General features: G+C 40.5%; 1 protein-coding gene across 1 annotated transcript in view; it reads left to right on the forward strand.

Annotated features, from left to right (window-relative positions):
• Nucleotides 1–670: 670 nt before the first annotated feature.
• Nucleotides 671–14,370, forward strand: part of TTC39C (tetratricopeptide repeat domain 39C) — a 68,069-nt gene continuing 54,369 nt past the window's right edge. The window contains exon 1 of the mRNA XM_024202661.3: nt 671–804. The gene's annotated coding sequence lies outside the window, so the exon portion shown is untranslated. The remainder of the gene's footprint in view (nt 805–14,370) is intronic.

Here is a 14,370-nt window from a genome sequence, read left to right on the forward strand (position 1 = left end):
AGAGCTCTTCTTCAGGTTCCTCTGACTCTGTGCAGTTAAGGGCCCCTCTGTACGGATCCCTTTGCAGACTGCGTCCCAAATCCTCCTGCTTATCCTCCCAAGCTGGTGGTCGATCACTGCGGGCACGGGACACCCGTGTCGCCCAGCTCTGCGCTTTGCGGGCACAGCTCGCTATCGCTCCACGCAGCCGCTGGCTGCACCCCAGGCTGGGAACTGGCGGAGGGAGTTGGACCGAGCCCAGCCCTTCCCAGCGCCCCGCCGCTGGGCCTGGCAGCGATGCTGCCCTCGCGGCCCCTCTCCCCGGCTTGGCCCCTCTCGGCGCTCGCGAGCCCCGCGCGCGCCCAGCGGCAACCGCCGCGCGGCCCCTCCAGCCCCGTTCCACCCCCGGCCCGGCGGCTGCAGCAGCAAAAGCGGATAGGCGGCAAGGGCAACAGCTTCGTCACCCACGCGCAGGTCTATCGCGCATGCGCATTATCAAAGTCTTTGCCGTAGAGCAGGGGGTGCGTGAGCAGGCTCGGCACCGCAGCGGGCACCACAGCGAGGGAGCGGCCCAGGCTCCTCCTCCTCTCTCGTGCGCGGCGCCGCCGGCCGGCTCCCCTCCCGCCTCCATCCCGGCGGAGGTGACAGGAGCGCGGGGAGCCGGCTCGGTCTCGCCGCCATGGCCGGGTCGCAGCAGCCGCTGCCGCCGCTGGAGGACGAGGAGTCGCCGCTGCCCATCGAGGACGCGGAGCTGGCGCTGGCCGGGATCAACCTGCTGCTGAACAACGGCTTCCGCGAGTCCGACCAGCTCTTCAGGAAATACCGGTACCTGCCCCCTCCTCCGCCGGGCGTCCCTGCACCTGCCTCCCGCCCCGCGTCCCCTCCCCGCAGAGCCGGGCTCCAAGCGCAGGGGCTGCTGCTGCCCCCCGGCCCCCGCCGGGGACCGCTTCCCGCTGGCCCGAGCCGCCCCGGCTCTGACCCGGCGCAGCACCTGCACTAGCGGCCCAAGCCCCTCGGCTCCCCCACCGACACCTGCCCCGGCTCCTGTCTCTGTCCCCCCCCGGGCGGCGTGGCGCTCTCAGCCTCCCCCGCGGTGCGTGTGCGAAGCCCGCTCAGTTCTTCCCACTGAAGAATTTTAAATTTTTTTTAAATTTAAAAACCAGGGGAATTTACCTTTCCTTGATGGACACTTGTAAATCTCACAAATACTGATGAGTTGTGCATGTGCACAGAAGAATAAACAATAAGATTTGTTTAATATACTTGTGTCTTCCAATGAAAACATCCTGAAGATTTTTAGCTTTTTAAGCTTATATGTGAGCGAGTGAGTTGGACTGAGAGACTAGATAGTGACGGGGGTAACTTGAATGCTACTGTGATGAAGCCATAAAATAACTAGACAATCTGTACCATGTGTTGTATCTAGATAAAGGAAAAGATCACTTTCTAGAAATTACTTGAATATAGTTGTAACAGCAGAGATTAGTCTATGACTACGCTAATTTTAATATAGTTAAGTTTCCTGCATAGTTGAGAAGAATTAACTCTTTCCATAATGGCTGGAACTCTGGCATTATAGGTGTTGTTTTCTAAATTTATATGCATCACAGTGCTATTGTCTATACAGCAGAATATTCATTTAAGACCTAAATTGAGTTAAAAACAAGTCTGTGTTGGTGGTATTGCAAGTACTTCAAAGCCTTCCTTATTTTTTTCATTTATAAAAATTAAATTTGATACAAATAAAACTATTTTTGGTGGAGAGGGAAGTGATGACTTAAGAACTAAAAAAACTAGGATATTAAAAATAGTTTTTACTATGCTCCTGTTTCAAAATTTGTATGTATTAATAATTGCGTGTTCAGCAGATTGTTCATCTTGTTATAGGGAACCTTTGTTTCTGAAATCTTTCATAAAATCTGTTGATTTAGTTTTCTCGTTATTTATCAGTGTAAATATCAAAGGGAAAATCAAGTTACATAGACTATTTTAATAAACTATATTTGCCTGGGTCAGAGTTTATCAGTCTTGTTCATATTATGAACCTATATTCAGTGACTGAAATGGCCCTCCTCAGCTGTCTCAATCTGTTTCCCCTTGGGCTTAAAATTAGGTGTCTCATGATTCCATGCCATAGTTAATTTTGACACTTGAGGACTAATTGTGAGCAGCTGGTCAAATCTGATTTATCTGAAAATGGATTATAAGTGGTGTAATGATTCATAGGTTAAAAATCACTGGCCTAGTTGCAACTTTAACTGCAAAAGTCCAGATCTTTTGAAATATTTTGTTCCTGAATAATTTAAGTGATCAGAACTTCATGTAGAGATGAAAATGGGAGAAAATGTCCAAGGCTGACTGCTCAACCATAAACTGTAGATTTCCAGCCTAGAGATAAGATAGTTTAGGCATAAGATATAATTTGTGTTTAACTTTGCAGACTGTTTTCCTCTTTTGTATGTTTGTGTCAGATATGTTCTTGCTAACCAGAACCGAAGAAACATCATTAACTTCCAAGTAGCTATCAGTCATTTAGCAATATATTTTTATCCTTTTGTGCTTGAAAGTAAAGTCTTAGAAATAGCTCCTAATTGGGAGTGCTCTTCCAAAGAACAGCTTCTTGCCGCATTGAGACCTGCAGTTTGTCACGTTTAGAGACAGATGTTAATCTTATTGACATCAGTGACACTCAGAAAGCTGTTTGGAAAAATGTGCATTTTGCATATTAATTTATGCATGTTTCGTCAAATATATATTTTACCTATGGTATGAATTGTTTTATAGCCCTCTTCATCCAGCTAGTTTAAGCTTTTGAAACGGACCTATGTCATTTTCAAATGGCTTCTGAAAATGGATTGATTTCAGAAAGAGTGAAGCAGAAATCAGTGTTTCTTATGGAAACTCTCTAGGGTTATTTGAAAATTTAATTATGCTGCAAATGCTTTGACTTCACTAACTAGTTTAAAATTGCTCTTCAGAAATGAAACTATTTCATCTCATTTCTTTCCTCACTTGGCTCCTGAAAGATCCCATGAAGCATATTAATTCAGGTCTGTAATCATAAATTCATAATCAGTTTATGGGAACATGGTGACAGTGTAGATGTGCCACTGAGTACATCATCCCAAATCAGTCTGAATTTTTCTTGCTTCCTCCCTCCTACCTACAGCACATGTGGCCCTCTTCCCTCCCTCCTTGCATTCCCCCTCCCCCCCAAAAAAACGCGTGAGCTTTTAATACTGCATATATTTGAAAACTGACCATAATTCAATTCTTAAGGAGGGAAAATTGGATTGGGAATGAAATCCTAACTGGACCTCCCTGCATATTACCCAGTAATACAGTGTTGGATCTCCGTGGATATTCCCTTTAACTCAGTGGCTCTCAACCTTTCCCGACTACTGTACCCCTGTCAGGAGTCTGATTTGTCTTGCGTACTCCCCCCCCCCCCCACTTCCCCCCCCCTTAAAAACTGTTTTCTTATAAAATCAGACATAAAAATACAAGTGTCACAGCACATCATTACTGAAATATTGCTTACTTTCTCTTTTTTGCCATATAATTATAAAATAAGTTAATTGAAATACAAATATTGTACTTACATTTAAGTGTATAGTATATACAGCAGTATAAAGTAGTAATTGTCTATATGGAATTTTAGTTTGTACTGACTTTGTGAATGCTTTTTAAGTAGCCTATTGTAAAATTAGGCAAATATCTAGATGAGTTGATGTACCCTCTGGAAGACCTGAGTACCCCCAAGGGGTAGCCCTGGTAGAGAACCACTGAACTGACTCCTAAGAAAGCTAATTTTTCCTCAGTGTTATGAACAGAAATTTAAGCAAGAAAGTAATAACTTTTTTTGTCTCTGTGTAAGCAGCCTATATAAAAAAAACATATATATCTACTTGTAGACCAAACAAACTAGGCAGTTGAACTAATCTATCACATGTCAAGTCATGCAAATAATTGCAGCTGGAATGACTGCTTTTGTAAACTAATTGACATCTTGTTGGGACAAAACTTATGACTTGCCATATGTTAAAGCACACCTGACAGAGGATGATCATCGAGGCTTGAAAAATGAGTTTGATGTTAGTGAACAGGCAGCTTTCCTGGATGAATATTATCAACTTCTACAGAGATTTTTTTTAAATAAAAGCTTAAATTCTAGCCATAGTGGTTGTCATGACAACCTTCTAAACAACCACGAACCAAATATAAACTGATTAAATGTTGTCTTAACTCTGCAGACAGACAGCTCCAGTGCCTCTCTGAGGTACTTGTACAGTAGAATCTCAGAGTTACAAACTGACCAGTCAACCACACACCTCATTTGGAACCGGAAGTACACCTCTACCCCGATATAACGTGACCCGATATAACACAAATTTGGATATAACGCGGTAAAACAGTGCTCCGGGGGGGCGGGGCGGTACACTCCGGCGGATCAAAGCAAGTTCGATATAACGCGGATTCACCTATAATGCGATAAGATTTTTTTGGCTCCCGAGGACAGCGTTATATCGGGGTAGAGGTGTATGTAATCAGGCAGCAGTATAGATTAAATAAAACACAGTACAGTACTATGTTAAACCTAAACTACTAAAAAAAGGGAAAACAGCATTTTTTTTCTGCATGATACAGCTTTGAAACCTTACTTAGTCAATGTTCAGTTGTAAACTTTTGAAAGAACAACCATAATGTGTTTTTCAGAGTTACGAACAACCTGCATTCCTGAGGTATTTGTAACTCTGAGGTTCTACTGTACCTTTGTCAGGTTGTCAGAGAATAAAAACTCACTGGAATTTTGTCAGATTTCACTGATGCTGTTCAGAGTTTTTTGAGCAACACTGAAAATAATACAAACAGGTTAATTTTATTCTTGTGCTTGTGAAAGCAACAATGGAAGTAGACCTGGAAATCTAGTCGTTGAAAAAGGGTACCAGAATCAAAGGCTATGAGAGGAGAGTGTCAGAGTACCAATCTTGCGGCAGCAGATAGGCTTACAGAGAATGATGTTTTCCCCTTCTGCTAGTCACAGCGGAGAGAGTAAGGTTCTGCAACTCTGACTCCTCCTAACTGGACACTGACACGAAAGATGAAGCCTCCACATGGGTCCAGTGACCGCCCCTTGTTAAGAATCCGGCAACCTTTCCAAGACATTTGGCTTCTCACCTGGGTGTTGCCCTTAATCGTTTTGCTATACGTTGTGATAAAATTTTCAAGCTGTAGGTACATGCGTGGGGAAAGATAAATGTAAGAAATAAGAAAAGTGTGATAGAGAAACTTTATGGGGTGAAGAGAGTATAGGGCAGGATGTAGAGAACATAATGCAGGGGAAGGTCTAAGGGGATAGCGGCAAAGAGGAAGAAGACATACAAACATGCAGGAAAACAGCATCATGATCAGTGTGGAAAGGAGCTAGTGGAGAAAGACAGAAAGGAAAAGAAGGTTAAAAATAAAAGTTAGATGAGTACAGTAGAACCTCAGAGTTACAAACACCTTGGGAATGGAGGTTGTTCGTAACTCTGAAATGTTCATAACTGTGAAGAAAACGTGTTAGTTCTTTCAAAAGTTTACAACTGAACATTGACGTAAGACAGCTTTGAAACTTTACTATGCAGAAGAAAAATGCTCCTTTCCCTTTATTTTTTTTAATCGTTTATGTTTAACACAGTGTCACCGTGCCTCCGTGGGTCACAACGGAGAATACCAAATTCAGGACAAGCTGCTGGGAAAAAGGGCAGATACACGCAAAAACTGGTGGTTATTCTCCCATAAGATGTACCAATCCAGCAAGAAAAGTAAACTTCTATCTCACTACACTGGCTAACAAGAAGTTAGAAATGCAGCCACCTTAGGTATTCCAGTCCTGGATTCAACACCCATACACTAGATTTAATGATGAGTGGTTATTTAAAATCAATTTAATCAAACAAAAGGATTTTCTGATCCCAAAGGACCAGTCACATATCCAGGTCAATATATAACTCAGATCTTACCCAATAATCACACTGTTGCCAATCCTTTAGTATCTAATATCTAAAGGTTTATTCATAAAAAGAAAGAAAGGTGAAAGTTAAAATTGGTTAAAGGAATCAAATACATACAACAATTGCGAAGTTCTTGGTTCAGGCTTGTAGCAGTGATGAAACAAACTGCTGGCTTGTTAAGTCTCTGGTTGCTTCCAAATCATTGGAAGGTCCTCAGTCCCTTGGTTAGAATGCTCCTATTAGTAGAAGTCCAAAGATTTGGGCAGGAAAGAGGCAAAATAGAAATGTTTCCAGGGTCTTTTATAGCCTCTGCCAAGTGAAGGGAAACCCATTGTTCTCACTGTGGAAAATTACAAGGAACAAGATTGTGTTCGGAGTCACATGGGCAAATCACATGTTCATGCATGCTTTGCTTAGTGATAGTAGAGGCCATCCCCCATACTCCAGTTAGAACATTCACAGGAAAGTCCATTAAGTGTAGATAGGCGTCTTCCATTGTGAGTTAAGTGATCTTTGATGGGCCATTCAACTTGAATAGTCCCTTCAAGATGTGTGGGCTAAATACCTTGTGGATGTTACCACATGAGCAAACATTTGAAATACAGGTACATAGTTAATATCCATAACTTCAGATACAAAAATGATACATGCATACAAATAGCATAATCATATTTGGAAAATCATAACCTCTCCATAGACACCTTACTTGACATACTTTGTACCAGATTTGTTGCAATTATATAACAGTGGTAGCAACAATGATCTATATGGTCATATTTTATCAGATAACGTCTCACACACAGTACTGTACTGTATTGGCTTTTTTTTGGGTGGCGTTGTCTCTGCTGCTGCCTGATTGCGTACTTCCAATTCCAAATGAGGTGTGTGGTTGACTGGTCAGTTCATAACTCTGATGTTTGTAACTCTGAGGTTCTACTGTAATTCTACTTCATTACATATTTTTAAAAGTAAAATTGCTGATGTTGCAATGAAGTATAGTACACACATCTCATTCTTTTAAATCGCAAAGGCACTGCTTTTGTGGGAGGATGTGGCAACACTGTACTCTTGCTGTTTGGCTTATTCCTTGAGCTAGTGGTCTCTGGATTAATTATTCAGACCATTGTAGTTAGAAATGGAAAAGACCTATTGTAGTGAGTTTATGACTGCCTTGAACAGAGCATGGACCATTCTAATCCTTCTTTTCAAATATTTTTGTAAGTCACATGTTCTGAGGCATCTAAATATAGTAGTCTAAAAACTAGTAAAAAAGAAGAAACAAAGCCCAGTAATAATGACATCGTTTAGTAATTCTGGGAAAGGGTAACAGAAGGACAGTCCACAAAAACAAGCATCAAACTCTTCATTCCAGAAGAGAACAGAAGTTGAACTTAAAAGAGCACATAAAGCATCGATTAAGTGTTGAAATGCTATTTAAATGAAATAAAAAAAAGAGGGGAAGGGAGTCTAAAGAGCTCAGGCTAAAAGGTAAAGAGCAAGATATTTAGAAATGGCAATAGAAAAACAGGACGAATTACAATCATACAATATCCGGGTTGGAAGGGACCTCAGGAGGTCATCTAGTCCAACCCCCTGCTCAGAGCAGAACCAATCCCCAGATAGATTTTTGCCCCAGATCCCTAAATGGCCCCCTCAAGGATTGAACTCACAACCCTGGGTTTAGCAGTTAATGCCCAAACCACTGAGCTATCCCTCCCAATAATAGCAGTGAATATAATTGAGATTTTTTTAAAGTGACAATATAGAAGACTGCAAGACTAGGGAATGAAGTGAAGAGGGGAAGGCATATTGATAGTGAAGCAAAACAAATATGAGACTTGCTGCATGCTTTTTGGGATAGGCTGAAGAGACTTTTGGAACACCATCATAGGTAGAACTGCAGAAAATGAGGTAAAAGCTTACAAGCACAAACACCAGAATTTTCACTGGGTGAGTAATAGAAAAACTGCCGCTATATTTTAAGATATCTGTAAGATTTAACATGAAGAAACTTACTGTTTCAAGATAACGTAAAGCTTCAAAGCAGTGACAGCTGATTGATGGGGGTTTTGTCCATTGAGAAGACTGCAGTGGCAATGAAGAAAGGAGTTAGAAAAAAAGAGCTTCTCTCAGACTTAAGGTAAGAGTCAGTACAATGACCAGTTGTCAAACAAATTAAAAAATTAAAGACATTTAACTTAAGATATTTTTAGCTTGAGTGGAAATTAATTCTTCCTGTTTTTCTCTTTCTGCATAGGTGGCTTTTACTAAAAGAAGAATGACGTCCGTGTCTTTCATCCAGTGTTGATGTGTGGGAGGATGATGGTTTCTGCAATATACACAGTACATTGCTAAGTTAACTGAGAGACATGTACCTTTTCAATGCTATTTATTGCAACTGGTCAACATATGTATGTTACAGAAACTAGGTTCTAGTGGTATCTGAAGACCAGCACTGGAAACAGTAGTGCTAACTATTGTGACTATACAATAAATTACCTTGGTATCTACTGGTCATGAAAAGTAGCAATTGCATATATGTAAGATATATTCTATAACTAGTACTAAAACAAACTTAAAATTAATTAGGCAAGTGTAAATTAAACACGCATCCTACATTTCCTGTTTGCAATTAATATGTCATTAGTAAGGCCCTATTTAACTGGTGATACTGCTGATTCTGCAATAATTAGGCCTCCACTGCAGTTTTGACGGTAGGAGCCCCGCTGTGTGTGTGGCTCTCAGTGAAAGCCCTGGCTGCCCCACGTGGCTGACAGCTGGGAGTCCGTTCCCCCCCCTCCCCCCAATGTTCCCGTTATCAGCTCTGGGCCCCCGTTCACAGCCCCGGGCAACTGACAGCGGAAAAATCACAGAAAAGTAATAATGGATATTATTGTTTGCAGTAATAATAAGGTCCATTATTACTTTTCCACATTTTTCCATTGCTTGTCCGCAACTCAGCTGCAATTTTTTGACAATCATCCCACATTTCAAGTAGGTCCTTAGTCATTAGACCAAAATCTTTCAGCTCATTAATTCTGACATGAAATTGCTAATACAGCTAATATTGAATAAAGTGTTTAATAGTGTACATATGTGTCTGTTTTCTAAGATTATATTTCTATTTGCACAAGCTACATTAAAATCAATTAAAGGATTATTCATTGTTGGCTAAACAGACCAAAAAGATGTATGTATTTTGTTTGTGAATGGTTTGTATTCTTAACTATTTGTTTGCCATTTTGAAAATATGTCAGTAGGTGTTATCCAATCCATCCATAAATTTAGAAGGAATAATATTTTAATTTTCATTGTTAGCTTGGGAAATATTTAAAATTATTTTCTGGAACAGATGATACATCTTGTATTTTGTTCGTGATCTTCTGGTGCTATTTCATTATTTGAATGCATTGATAAGCCTATTTTTCAACTTCATAATCTCATCAGTCACATTCTAATAGACTCTAGAATATATTTCTAGATACTGCTAAATTAGCAAGGGGGGAAAAAGGTCCTTAAATATTGCTGCATGAATATTACTTGAAATTTTGAGCTGAGCTAAAATATGGCAGCTTTTGGAATTTGTGTTTGTGGAAGCAGGGAGTTGGTGTTTTTTTAATTCCTGATTTCTGGAAAAGTCTTAAAATAAAGATGTACCTGGTGCTAGTATTTCAAAAACCATACATGAAATCTTGGTTTCATGTGCATTTTATTAATCACTCGACTGGTAAGAGATGGGAGGCCTGCAGATTCATTATCCATGCTCATTTCTTTGGGGAAGGATGAAGTATCTCTCATCTCTTGACAATTTATACTTCATGGCATGGAATACCAGCTGTGGAAAAAGTTGGAAACCTTTCTGAAGCTCCAGGAAAAAAGGGGGGTGGCAATCTGTTGCTATAACTGATGATTTAGCAGCTGTCATTCTTGCTCATTTACACACACGTATGCTCTTGTTGGGACTGTTCAGAGGTTTACAGTCTTGATCAGCGAGACTTGAGTTTAAAAACAAAACAAAGCAAATGATTTTTTTTCCCCTGCGTTTGTCCTGCTGACTTTGAACAACATCAGAACAATGTGGAGGATAAGGTTTCTGGCCTTGATGGTTAGAGTTGGTAGCTGTCATCCAGAGCAGCAAAAAACAAAAACAAAAAAACCCCTCTCCTGTAGCAGTAGGAAGAGAGGCAGAGGAAAAGTGCCAAGTTGGGGGATGTACTAAGCAGAAAATACAGAAATGAGAAAAGTAGGAAGTTTTGTTTGTATTTTGTTTTTGTCAACAAGAACAGTGGGGTGAGGGGTAGACGTGTAGAATTTCATGGGCAAGGATGTTAGATAACTAGGCTCTGAGAAGCTCAATGCCCCTGCAAGGGTGGGGGAGATGAGCCCTAATTATGCCTCTGTTATGAAGAGACCCAGAGAAGTGGCTTGAAGATTCTGGTGGAAAGCAGGCCTTAACTTACCAGGAGCAGGGGCTAGCTAAAGGAAGCTGATCCTTCAACTCCCCTCATCAAGGGGTAAATTCACGTTTAGAGAATCTAGGAACTTTTACCTAGACACTTGAAGCTCTCAGTTAGGTTTCAAAAACAACCTTGAATGAATGAAAATAGACACTTAGTCCACATAGCTGCCACAAGTTAATAGCTTCCCTTCAGCTTCTTTGGCGAAACAGCAAATGCAATGAGAAGTTATCAAAATTATTCTAGGGACTCTTGTTTTAAGACTAATGACACTACGTACTGCATTATGTGCACATAAATATATGTCCTATTCTCTTGAAATCCATATAACAAAAGAGGTGGCTTAAAACCCTAAAAAATTGAATTATGTGAACTTCCACAACTGTAGAGTTACTCATTTAGGCTACGTCTTCACTACCCGCCTGAATCAACGGGTAGAAATCGATCTCTCGGGGATCGAATTATTGTGTCTCGTCGGGACGCGACAATCGATCCCCGAATCGACGCTTGTACTCCACCAGCGCAGGTAGGAGTAAGCACCGTCGACGGGGGAGCCACGGAGGTCGATTTGCCGCTGTCCTCACAGCGGGGTAAGTCGTCTCGGATACGTCAAATTCAGCTACGCTATTCACGTAGCTGAATTTGCATATCTTAAATCGACCCCCTCCCCCCATAGTGAAGACGTAGCCTTACTGTACTGCTTCACTGTTGATATGCTGTTGGCCATTCCGGAGGCCACTCACTGGCTTGAATTTTCACTGTTTTCTGGCAGTGGCTTGCAGATTTTACAGCTACCCAAGTTGGCAGAGGCAGCTGACACTCGAGAGTGGTAACATCCTTGCATATAATGTGGTACTGTATATAAATACTGTCTAAAAGTGGGTGTAGACTGTGCTGAAGCTATCATGCATTAAACGCACATTTATAAAAGTACTTAATTTCTGTAAGGAGCTATCAAATCTTGCATATAAAAACCAAATGAAATACTTTACAGAATATTTTAACATACAACAATAGAGTACACAGGTAATGGAAAAATAGTGGTGCACACATCAGAGGCACGTAGACATGAATTTCACTAAACCTAAAGCTCATTTTTATGATCTTTGTTTCTTAAAATGCCTTAATTGTTGTATTATTTTCACCTAAAGCCCCCATTCCTCCAAAAATACTGTTCCTAGTTAAAACTAAAGCAGGAGGGGGAAAGGGTAGTCTTGATCTCTCCCCTGAAGCATTGGAGACAAAATTAGTAAGTAAATAAATAAATATACAAAGTTACTATTCCTAAAAATGAACTGCTGAAGTAAGCAGTATTTACAGTAGTCATTCACATGAAGAAATGGGCCTCTATGTAAGTTTAGAATCGTACTACTTCAATAGCAGAGACTTGCATTAAAATGAGTAGAAACAAGTTAATAAAGGGCACTGCTGTGAACTACTTATTAGTCTATGTAGCTTGTATTAGTAAACTCAGAAGTATGAAATCAGTTCTTTGTTAGCTGGTTTTTAAACTACGAAAGTGAGGGCAAATGGAGATAAGACTGAAGAGTATATGGCAACATCTGAAGGAAGGACTCTTTAAATGTAAAGTTGGAAAGAAGATTAAGTATTGGTATTATCATAGTGCTTGCTACAGTATCCCAGGACTGTAGGAACTAGCTGCATTGGACATGTAACCTAGGAAAGCTGGGTCTGATCAAGCGTGGCATGGTTTCCCTTCTTGATGAGCATGGCGATAAGTATAGGATATTACAGGGGTCGGCAACGTTCAGCACGCGGCTCGCCAGGGTAAGCACCCTGGCAGGCCGGGCCAGTTTTATTTACCTGCTGACGCGGCAGGTTCGGCCGATCGCGGCCCCCACTGGCCGCGGTTCGCCGTCCCGGGCCAATGGGGGCAGCGAGGGCGAGCGATGTGCTGGCCGCGGCTTCTCGCCGCCCCCATTGGCCCGGGACGGCGAACCGCGGCCAGTGGGGGCCGCGATCGGCCGAACCTGCCGCGTCAGCAGGTAAATAAAACTGGCCCGGCCTGCCAGGGTGCTTACCCTGGCGAGCCGCGTGCTGAACGTTGCCGACCCCTGGGATATTAGATTGAAAGGAAAGTCTCAAAAATGTCATATTTCTAAATATTGTAGAATATGCTTAAGAAAAATAAGGGTAGAAAAAGAGAGAAGACAGTGAATGATGAAAAGAAAACATTGGTGGTCACTTCTGCCTCTTCCCTTCAATTCCAATTTTTCTATGACAAATGCTCTATTCTTTCCACAAACCATGCTTAAAACTCTGATTAACATTAATTATATGAGTTAAATACATACATCAGGGAAGAGCAGAGCAAGCACCTCTCTTTCCTCCGAAACAAAATTAGCTATATTAAGAGCCATAGTGACATGAACTACACTGGCATAATTGTATTGTGGCATCTAGCAGCAGTACTGTCATTAAGATAATGCAAATACTTGTTCATCCTGTTTTTACAGTATTTTACCATATAAACACCTTCTGTCTTGCAGCTAGATATCCAAAGTAATAGTTAAGGATTTTCAAACATGTTTCTGTACTTCTTTAATTTGAAACATGTTTTTGAGGTTTATAGTTGTGCAGATTTTAATGTAAATATATTGCAAAATATTACTTAACAAATCATCTACTGCACTGATACAACCTAATTTTTTTCACCTCCATTCAACAAGCTGGGTAAGGATTTTTATAACATGTTGTAAGTAAACTATTATCTATTATAATAAAGTAATTGCCTAAGTAGAATAACTGATGAAGAAAGAAAATAGCCAGTGTGGCAATATTGATTTAGATATCTTTTTCTAAAGCACAGGGAAGTCTTTAGAAATAACTGACGTTTACAGAATGCATTTGAGCAAACAAAGGGCATGCGAATTGGTGTAATACTACTGTTTTACATAAGAAAGGTGATAAATGAGATCTAAGAAACTAAAGACTTATTGATCACTAGCTTAGCACCTAGAAAGAGATTACCAACATACTTAATACGTGATTTCACTGCAGTAATTGATCTCAAAGACAATTCAGCTATTGGATTTTTTCACTACTTGACATGTTCATCTTAAAATATGGAATTTAAGTAATAACTTCTTACAATAAGTTCCTGTTTTAAGAAATGTGGAGCTAATGCAGTTTTAGTGTTATGTTCACTTGAGAAATGTACAGCCACATGAGCTTCACAAGATTATTTTGGAAAAAAACAAAAGAAAGGGGAATAGAGTAAACTACTGTAGCACAATCCCTCTGCAACTCTTTGAAAATTGTTTAAAGGTGATAGATGTTCACTCCCCTTCATGTCTTTAAGAAAAAAATCATCCCCCCCACCTTATTTAAAAAAAATAACATATATTGATGCACATTTCATTCTAGTTCAGTGTTTTCCTCTTAAATTCCAAGAGAAGCTTAGCAAATAAGGAGATGCACTCTTTTGAAGTCAGTAAATCTCTTTCCAACACTTTACTGGCTAATATTTTTTTATGGTGATCTATAGTTCAAAGCCATAAATCCTCATCAAGAAAATAGCATTGATGCTTGACACCATCAAAAAGAATGGTGAGGATAACAATGTTAATGCACATTGCTGGCTAGGAAACCAGACTAACGGATGCGGCAAAATGAAGTGACAGGCAACATTAAGATGATTAGGAGGCACAAATATCAATGGATAGGATGTGTTGCTATAAAGAGAAAACCCACTAGATAATGATCATTTTGGAAACAGCTGTAGGAATTGGCATGGCAAAGAGGTGGGCAAAATACCCACCCAAACAAAAAAGGTAGAAATTATGAAATTAAAATGTAGAAATTATGTGAGTGCGAAGAATTGGAGAGAATGGGTAAAATGCTGTAAGTCTAATCTGATGCAGGATGAATGGGAGGGAGGGAGGCTAGAAGTATTGGTTGCTCATTGAGAAACTAAT

The sequence above is a fragment of the Terrapene carolina genome, unplaced genomic scaffold, assembly GCF_002925995.2.
Source record: "Terrapene carolina triunguis isolate 2854851 unplaced genomic scaffold, T_m_triunguis-2.0 Scaffold58, whole genome shotgun sequence".
Lineage (NCBI taxonomy): Eukaryota > Metazoa > Chordata > Testudines > Emydidae > Terrapene > Terrapene triunguis.